We start from the raw sequence: 9,672 nt of genomic DNA, 5'->3' as shown, positions 1-9,672 counted from the left end.
GAGGGGCCTTCCAAGAGAATGCAGCTAGAAGCCACTCCTCAGAGGGCAGATGGAGCTGGTGCAGGCAGGAGGGAGCTGGGGTGAGGGGGTGGGGGTAGGCTGGGGGTTCCTGTTGGGGATGGATCCAGCCCTGAGGTTCTGGGAGGCAGAGGACAGCCTAGGGCCGGGGATAACACCTGAGCCCACTCAGGCCATCCACATCTTGAGCCTTCCTGCTCCATCCCTGCCCAGGCCCCACCTGGACCCCCCAGCCTCCCCTTGGCCCACCCGGGCTCTCACCCCTGCCTGTGCTGGGAGCTGGAAAACAAAGTAACTTACAGATACCACTCTCCTACTCTCACCCACCATGGCTCCCCAGTAACCTCTGCACAAAACTAAAGTGCATCACCCCCCTCCTATGGCATAGGAAGGTCTGGAATAGGGGTGGCCTGCAGCCCACCTTGGGGTCAGGGGAAGCTGCCCGCCTGCTGCAGAACGCTCAGTCTGCTCAGGATCCCTCAGGCTCCAGGTCAGCTGCAAGGCCACTTCCTCAGAGAAGCCCACCTGTCTGCCCTGACACTGAGTCCTTGCCTGGGAATGGGAAACGGGTCCTGAGGACCTCACCCAAAAGGATTCTCGAATGCCCCTGCACGCTGGAGGCAGGCAGCCTCAACCTCCCTGGACACCAGCATCCGCAGGAGGCAGCCGAGTCAGGAGTCGGGGGTCAAGGTCGGGTCAGTGGTGGGACCTCACCGAGCGCTCCGGACCCGCCCCTCCCGCTCCCCACGCGCACCCCTCCCAAGCTGTCCCGCCCGGGGGCGGCGCTCTTCCCTGTCTTCAGGGCAAGGGGCTTGAGCGCGGAGCCGTCCCGGGATTCCGCGCTCCGGAGCGCGTCCTCCCGCGCGGCGTCTCCGCCGGCCTCCTCGCTCCACCTAGCGGCGGCCGGAGCCGGAGCCGCGTGGGGCCCAGGGAGGGCACGGGGCCGCTGGGCACACAGCCTGGGTCGGGCCCCAGGGAGGGCGCACAACTGGGTATGCGCGCGGGGACCAGGCTCACCACTCGGGCTGGGGCCGGGGGTACCCACTCCCTGGGGCGTACAACGGTGGGGGTGGGGGGGGTCACCCCCTGCCAGGTGCACAAGGCAGGTCCAGGCCTGAGCGGGGCTGCAGGGTGTGTTCAAAGCCAGGAGAGGGGAGCTTCATACCCTCCTCCACCTTAGTCTGAGAGCAAAGATTCTCCCACAGTCCCTTGTTACAAGGTGGGAAACGGAGGTACAAAAGGGACAGGCGTGACCCAAGGTCACCCAGAAGGACAGGTGAATTCAAGTCAAACTCCAGGGACTCTGGACCCAATTTATGTCCTTCCTTACCCCAGAAATTGAAGGGGGCCTGGAGCCCCCGAATAGTGGTGGGGGGAGGGGGAGAGGGGTGCCTGGATTGGGGGCGTGCAGTATGGTGGCTGACAGTGAACTGCAGAGGGAGTGACGGGCCCTACCACCGTCCTGCCTGGGACCCTGGGACATATCTGAGTGGGGACCAAACCCCAGCTCTGCTAGATGATAACCCTGGCCAGAGGCCCCCTCTTTGGCTTCAATTTTCAATCTCCCCCAAGTGCTCAGTGGTAAAGAATCTTACTACGGAGTAGAAGACACAGGAGATATGGGGAAGATCCCATGGAGGAGGAAATGGCAATGGAGGAAATCGGGTCGCCCCAATATTCTGGCCTGAGAAATCCGATGGACAGAGGAGCCTGGTGGGCTACAGTCCATGGGGTGGCAAAAGAGTCAGACACGACTGAGCACATAAAAGGTAGTTGTGAGGTCCAGGGAGATGAGGCAAACAGTTGGCACTAATTAAATGCTGACTGTTGATTAACATTGAGTAATACTGTCACTGGGCTCCTCCATGCTTCCCCTGCCCAATCTCCTAAACTGCTCCTGCCACACAGGCCTTCCCTGTGTTCCTCCGGCTGCCTCAGGGCCTTTGCATGTGCTACCCCTACCCCCCCCCCAACACCTCCAGGCCCAATTAACTTGCCTTGATTAAGCCCATCTCAATTTTGTCTACTTTGGTTCCCACCATGTTCCCAGCATCCCGCATAGGATCTGGCACACAGTTGGCACTCAAGAAATGCAGGAGGTCAGATGAAACAGGCCTGACCCCAGGCTGCCTTCCCCTCCCCATTTCATTATTTTCAGGAAACTAAGGCCCAGAAAGGGGGCAGCAACTGGCACCAGACACAGGTGCTGGGACCTGGGGGTGGGCAGGCTGAGGAAGCCACCACCTCCCCTTCCCCAGCCCCAGCCCCCAAGGAGGGCCAGGCTGCAGAGGCAGAGACCAGGCCAAATTGAAATTGATCGTGGGGAACAGCTCGGCAGGGTGGAACAGACACGCGGCCGCCGGGGAGTGCAGGGGCGCCCGAGCGTGTGAACGCATCGCAGCCAGCCAGCGGTGGGGAATCGTTTAATCTTCAGTGCAGGCTCCTAGAGGGGGCCTCCAAGGAGCCGGCAGTCTAAGTCGCCGCAGCTGCCAGAAGCCAGGACACCCGCCTCCCCTCATCCCTTCACCCCATTCTTCCTCGGGCATTTAGCAAGCATCTGCTTATTAATTGTCTCAGTCTCTCCTCAGCCAGCCCTGCCGGGCCAGTAGAAGCAGAGAGAGGCAGAACGCTCATGCACGGTGGCCCTAGGTCAGGACCAAAGCCAGGGCTAAAGTCCAGCACCATCCAGAGCTGCATCTATTGAGTGCCAGCTATATGCCCAGCACTGGGCTCAGCCTGATTACTGCATTTCCTCATTTTATCTTCACAACAGCCCTGGCCACCGGGGGAGGGCCAGAGAAGAAGGCAGCTTGCCCGTGGACTCACACCTGGGGAGGAGGAACTGAGATGAGAAGCCAGGCCATAGAGCTTGACGGCTAAAGCTTCATCACTGTTTCTGCAGCCTTTGTCTACGTGGGGAAAACCGTCTTGACATGAGTGGGAGCAATGGAGGGATCTAGATCAGAGGAGGGCAGTCCAATCAGAAAGCCCCTCCCTCACTCCAGGCCAGGGTCTGCGGGGGCCTTCCCAGAGGGGACACCAGGGCCCTGTACCTTCTTAGCCATCCCTCAGCCCGGAGGGGTGCACTGACCCAGAGAATCACTTGAGAGCTGGGACACCCAGCGTGGCTGTGAGCCGTCTTCCAAGACCCCCAGCCTTTCTAGACCTTCCCATTTTCAGGCTCAAAAAGGGTAGCTGCTGGCCTCTGGTCACCAGCCGGGAGGTGGCAGGGCCTTGGGGCTGCTGACAGCTCTGCCGGCCCTCAGTTTCTTCTGCAGGCCTCTGCAGGGTGGTGACCGGACACGTGGCCAAGGGGACTAATGTGTTCTCCAAAGCCCCTATGACCCTGACCCGGAAGCCCCCCCTGGCGCCTAGGGCGAGGGTCACACCCGGGCCCATCTCTCAGGGCCCCTCCCAGTGAGGGCCTCAACCCTGGGATTAGGGGGCCGGGGTCAGGGGTCAACAGCATTTGCCTCGGCTCCTTTCAGGCCTCCAGCAGATCTGTTCTCCCTGCCACCTCGAATTTCCTGGACAAAGACTCGGTGGTGGGACCAGGCGGAGGGCCGGGCCAAGCACCCCTGGGAAAACTGCAGCAGCTCAGGGATGGTGTCTGCCCCCGCCCCCGGCTTCTGCCCACACGGCCCCATCAATCCTTAAACTACCCACGGGCAGCCACGGCGGGCACACCCATGCTACAGATGGGGAAACTGAGGCTGGGGAGGGGCTCAGCTGGGGCTCCAGCCCAGAAGCTGCTCTGCCAAAGGCCCAGTGGAATTTTGTGCCGGCCTTGCCTGGTGGGGGCCACAGCTGAGCACCGGGCTGGAGGCTGTGCTGTGCAGTGCTGGAGGCGGTGTCTGTGAAGGCAGGCAGGCGGGGCTGGCGGCGGACAAAGGCAGGCAGGCCTGGCCCGCAGGGGCGCGTTCCGCTCGTCAGCGTCGGTTCCACTTGAGTCCATCCTGGACAGGCCGGAATAATCCCTCCTGCGACCACTGCTGGGCCGTGACGACTTGAAGAGGCCCCGCAGGCCTGACTGACGGCCAGGCCGATGGGGGGGGGCACCTGGGGCCCCCCCACACCCCCTAGTGCTGGGAACAGCCTCAAGCCTTCGCTGATGACAACTTGGGGAAACTGAGTCACGGGAGGATACACACGACCTCTTACATCACACAGCGAGGGCTGGCAGCCCATCGAGGCCCAGACCCCAGGCCGGCCTCACCAAGGCCTCCCCATCCCCGCTGGCCACACAGCCTCGCCAGTGACCTGAGGGAATTTTGGGGCCTGAACCCACTGAGTCATGGGAACTACCGGCCTCCTGTTCATTTCCCAGCACCTGGGAGGCAGGTACACACAGGTGGCTGGACCAAAGCCAGGCCAGGGGCCCAGGGAAGGCCCCACTGGCTGCTGCCAAGGCTGGTAGACACTAGCTGCCATGTGCTCAGGCCGCTGGGCAGGGCGCGCCTCCTCCTCCTCCGCTCGCACCTGGGTGCCTGGAAGGGATTCTGTAGGAAGGGATCAACGACCTCAGGAGGAGAGGAGGAAGCAGCTGGGCCAAGAATAATTAGCAGACTCATGGAGCATGAAGGTCAGATGGGGTCAGTGGGAATGCGGGGACCACGCTGGGGAAACTGAGCCCCAGAGGGAGGTGGCCTTTGAGGGTCAGTGTTCCACAAAGGATGCTGGGAGGGAGACAGGGGCCAGTTGGGCTAAAAACCTCACAGGGCTCTCTTGTTGCCCCCTCAGAAGGAGAGACGAGATTCTTATCTGCCGGGCTCCTCCCATGCCAACCTCGGCCCTTCCTGGGCTCTAACCTTCACTGCCTCCACCTGCGGCAACCTCTTCATGGATTCATCCTTCGTCCAGCGGACATCTATCTCCCACCAGATCCCAAGCTGCCCAGGTGGCGCTAGTGGTAAAAAACCCACCTGCCAGTGCAGGAGCCACAAGAGATGCAGGTTCGATCCCTAGGTTGGGAAGATCCACTGGCGAAGGAAATGGCAACCCACTCCAGTATTCTTGCATGGAAAATCCCATGGACAGAGGAGCCTGGTGGGCTGCAGTCCATGGGGTTGCAAAGAGTCGGACACAACTGAGCACATATGCACGCACACAGACCCCAAGCTGCCCAGGCCCCAGGCTCCCTCCTTCTTGTTCACTCTTTGCCCTCAGCACTGGGCTTGGCAAACTGCAGGTGCTCAATAAAGGCACAAAGGAATTGTTGTTTAGTTGCTAAGTTGTGTCCGACTCTGCGACCCCATAGGCTGTAGCCCACCAGGCCCCTCTATCTATGGGGATTCTCTAGGCAAGAATACTAGAGTGGGTAGCCATGCCCTCCTCCAGGGGATCTTCCAGACCCAGGGATCAAACCTGTGTCTCCTGCATTGCAGGCAGAATCTTTACCTTCACTCCGGGTCTATCTGGGCCTCAGACCCTTGCTGAACACAGGTCCTGGCTTCCGCAGAGGGAGATTGCTCCCCCTCTGCCCACCCCTAGGGACAGCTTCCCCCAACCCTCCAGGGGCCTCACTCCACTAATCCACCAGCCAGCCTGCGCCTCGGTTTCCCCTCCCGGAGGCCTAATCCCAGGATTGTGGAGGCCGGTTTTACATACATTTAGAGGCTTTTCATAATAGATTTACTGGGCCCCAGAACGGCCCTTGCTGGGTGATTAGCTGCTCCTTAATTGAAAACTCCCTTTCCGCCCCCTCTGGCCCTCCGGGCTGTGCTCAGGCAGAGGGATGGGGCCCGGGAGCACCCCTCAGCCATGTGGGCCCCACAGGGGCCTCCCCCTGAACTCAGAGGGGGTCTCTCTCGCAGTCAACCTGACTGGGTAGGGGGTTACCAGGATTGTTACCTCCGGGAGGGGAAGGGCCCAACCAGGATTCAAACGTGTTGTGTCCCAGCCCCACGTCCAGTGCCACGGACTGGGTGGGTGGAGGGGTGTCTCATCTAGTAGGACCAGGTCCTGGACATACACCCTGGGGCTCAGAATTCAGGTCTCAGACCCAGATTTCGCTCTCTGACCCCTAAAGTCCCCCCAGGTCCCCAGCAGGCTCCAGAGTGCTGGGATGCTCCCCAATAGAATGAAGGGTGGTCCAGGGGCAAGAAGCCAGCAAGGCCTCCCCAACCCCCACCCCAGCCACTGCTGCAGGGTCCCCAACCGGGCGACTTAATTCCGCCTGTCACCAGGATGTGGGCTGGGTTATTTATCTGGTGTATATATGTATTTTAATTTAAAGATCTGCCAGCCAGCAGGGCTGACTCCTGTGGTGCCCCCTCTGCCCCCCTTGTCTGAGAGAGGCTATTCCCCACTACCTCCCCACACCCAGGCCTTCCCTGAGGAACCAGCGCCAGAGAAGGAGGCCAGCACCGCCAGCCTTGCTGGTAAGCAGAAGCACTCAAGTTGGAGTCCATGCACCAAACACATTCAGTAAGTCATTCAACAAATGTTCATTGGGGGCTGGCTGACATTGTGCCAGATGCTGGGGCCACCGGGGGTGGGGGAGAACCGGAAGTCCTGCCTTTATGGGGCCATTCAGGTCATCAAGAATCCCCCAGGCAGGGAACTTCCCTGGTGTTTCAGGGAAGACTGGCTAAGACTCCACATTCTTGATACAGGGGGCCCAGGTTCTATCCCTGGTTGGGGAGGTAGATCCCATGTTGTTGTTCAGTTGCTCAGTGGTGTCCAACTCTTTGCAAACCCATGGACTGTAGCACACCAGACTCCCCTGTCCATTATCTCCTGGAGTTTGCTCAAACTCATGTCCATTGTGTTGATGATGCCATCCAATCATCTCATCCTCTGTCCCACTCCCTCAAGTAAAGGGTCCTGCATGCCTCTGCTGGGACCCGGCACAGCCAAATAAATAAAAGAATAAAAAAATAGACTTAAAAAATAAAAGAACCCCCACCCCCACTCCCAGGCAGAGGCCCCACCATGTGCCACTATAGCACCATTTTCTGGGCCAGCAAACTGAGGTTCTGAGAAGAGCGATGACTCAGGTATGGTGGATAGCAGAGGCCGCTATAATGAAACCCCAGTCTGTCTGATGCCTACAGCTATGCCCTCGGCCAGGTGGGGCACTAACCTCTCTGTGCCTCAGTTTCCCCTCCTGGCCACCGGACGTCTCTAACCTCAGAGGGGCTGCAGGCATGATGCATGATGCTAATAAAGACCCCCGGGTGCGCGGGGCCGGGGGCGGCGCTGCGTCATTAACACTCGGCCCGGAGGGGAGCAGGATATTGCAAACCATAACTCTGGCGCGCCTGCCGGGCGGCACGGAGGCAGAAGCGCGGAGAGAGGGCCCTTTCGGCGTGCCCCCCGCAGCAGGGTAATAGCAGGCTCTCAGTTTTGCAGCTTAAGGAGGACTCCCAACGCCGGTCCTGCCGCCGCGCCGCGCCCCGCCCGCTCAGGCGCCCCAGCAGAGCCGCTGCGGAGGGTTCTGCCCATAATAAAGACTCCGGACCCGCCTGAGCCGCTGGCTGCCTCCCTCCTTATCCACCCCTCGCTGACGGCCAGGTCCCAGCTGTGGAGCCCCCCTCCTCCGGCCTCGGCGTCTCGTCTGTAAAATGGGTCTCAGCTGGGTCTCTTCTGCTAGTAGAGAGGTCAACTGAGGCCCAGCGCGGAGTGGGGGGGTCCCAGTGGAGAGAGAGGCTGAATGGGGGGCTGGGACCCAGGCCTTGCACCACTTCGCACACCTGGGTAAACTGAGTCCTGGGGAAGCCGACTACTCGACCATGCCTGCCCGTCCTCCCCCACCCCTGACACCGGAGCTCACGCCCCCACTTCGTAAACACGGAAACTGAGGCCCTGAGTGGGGTCTTCGAGGAAGAAGTGACGTCCTTTCGCAAGCGAAGGCGAGCAGGGGACCGTGGCGCGGGTGGGATGGGGGACCTGCCTTGGCGGCGGGGCCTCACTGGAGGGGTGGGGCCCTGTCCTAAGTGTTGGGGAGCCACGCAGGAATTGGAGCAGAGGAAGGAGTGCGGGAGCCGGGACCTTGGGTTCCGTGGCGTGGGGTGGGGTGCCCGGATGCCACTCCTGTCTCAGGGTCAAGGCCTTTTCCCGTGGGGGCGCCCCCAGCCTCAGTCCCCATTGCAGTTCCCCTCGTCCGCCCGCGGATCCCAGGGGCTGCAGGAGGCTTTTCAGCACTTAGAGCTGCAAACTTTGTGAGGCCATCGGCTGGCTCTCCAGCCCCCACTCCAACCCGCCAGAGGGTCCCCGGGGCCCAGCACCGCCTCTTGCCTCTTCTTCCTCCCGTCCGGAGCCGTGGGGTTGGGACAACGCCCGAAGTCTGCCTCAGTAACCCCCACCACTCTGCCGCCTCAACAGGTCAGTGAAGACCCCTGAATCAGGGAAGCCGCGGAGGAGGGAGGCCCGGTGGACCAGAAACTCTGGGGGCGCCATAGACAGTAGCCTGTCCACTCCCTCTGCCTCTGCGCACCGTCCCTGCACAGAGGGGCTGGAACTGGTCGAGTCACTCAGATCCAACTCCTGGCCCCAGGGAGGCCTGGGGCTCACCCTGGATCCACCCTTATTGACCTGTGGGGCCTCAGTTTCCCCCTCTGCACAGGAGAGGGGTCTCCTCCACCACTCGTCCATCCCCTTCCCCAAGGACTGCATCGTCCATTAGGGCCCATAGATCACCTCTGGGCCTCAGTTTCTGTTTCGGGATCAATGGGGCAAGTCAGGGGCTGTCGGGCGGGCAGCCCTCTGGGAGAGTCTCTCTTCTGGCCTCAGAGGGAGGGGTCTGGCCCCCAACCTCCCTGCCTCCACAACGAGGTTCCCAACTGGCTCCCCAGAGCGAGGAGAGGATGGCTGGGGTACAGTTCTCCTGCAGCAGGCAATAGTGTAGGGAGGAGACAGGGAGGGTCAGTGGCCTCCTGAACACCTCCCTGGCGGGAAGCTGAGGCCTCAGGCTCAGCAGACCCCACCCAGAGTTCACTCCTCCATCCTGGCCTCCAGTCCTGCCCCAGAGCCCCCTGTGCACCACTCCCCCACCCATCTCTTTGCCCTGCCCTCTCCCTCCCAGCCTCCCATAAGACCACGCAAAGAAATGCCTGAATCTCCAGCAATCTGTCCCTGTCCTGCACCTGCCCTGAGCCCCACATTTGAGCCCTTCCCTCCCCTCTCCAACTGTCTTGCCCCTGTCCACACCTAACCACAGTCCTAGTGATCATCTCCAGCATAGGTCCAATAAGGGCCATCGCCTGCAAGCCGGGATGGGAAATTGAGGGTGGGAGGGTCTCTTGGCTCCTGCCCACCACAACTGCCTGTCTCAGCCCCACCGGCCTCACTAGCCCAGCTGCAGCCTCTTAATTTCCAGCTTGTGTGTCATCTTGTGGTGGTTTATGGCTCCTTGGGGGCTCCCAGGCTATGAACTCACTTTTTATTTGTCTGCATGGCCACCTGCAACCAGGTCCAGGGTGCCCATCACTGTGGCCTCCTCTCATGGCCCATATGCCCCCAAATATGGGGCCCAGGGACCACCCGGGCAGGACTCAACGTCCTTGCCCTGACCCCACAGACTGAGGGAGGGCTCAGTACTGACTGCACACAGGAGGCGTTCACTGAATGCCCGCTGGGGATGCTGACACTGATGCGGGAAACGTAGACAGTGGGGCATCATGTCGGAGGGTCCCTGAGGGAGCAGGTGTCAGG

General features: G+C 61.1%; 1 long non-coding RNA gene across 1 annotated transcript; it reads left to right on the top strand.

Annotated features, from left to right (window-relative positions):
- Positions 1-4,107: 4,107 nt before the first annotated feature.
- LOC129642206 (uncharacterized) lies at positions 4,108-7,752 on the top strand. The gene is made up of 4 exons (XR_008709560.1): positions 4,108-4,600; positions 4,759-4,915; positions 6,344-6,444; positions 7,364-7,752. It is a non-coding gene; the product is annotated as an uncharacterized LOC129642206 (long non-coding RNA).
- Positions 7,753-9,672: the final 1,920 nt, after the last annotated feature.

Source organism: Bubalus kerabau, chromosome 1 (assembly GCF_029407905.1).
Source record: "Bubalus kerabau isolate K-KA32 ecotype Philippines breed swamp buffalo chromosome 1, PCC_UOA_SB_1v2, whole genome shotgun sequence".
Lineage (NCBI taxonomy): Eukaryota > Metazoa > Chordata > Mammalia > Artiodactyla > Bovidae > Bubalus > Bubalus kerabau.
The sequence above is the reverse complement of the archived record's forward strand: the minus strand, read 5'-3'. Positions and strand labels throughout refer to the sequence as shown.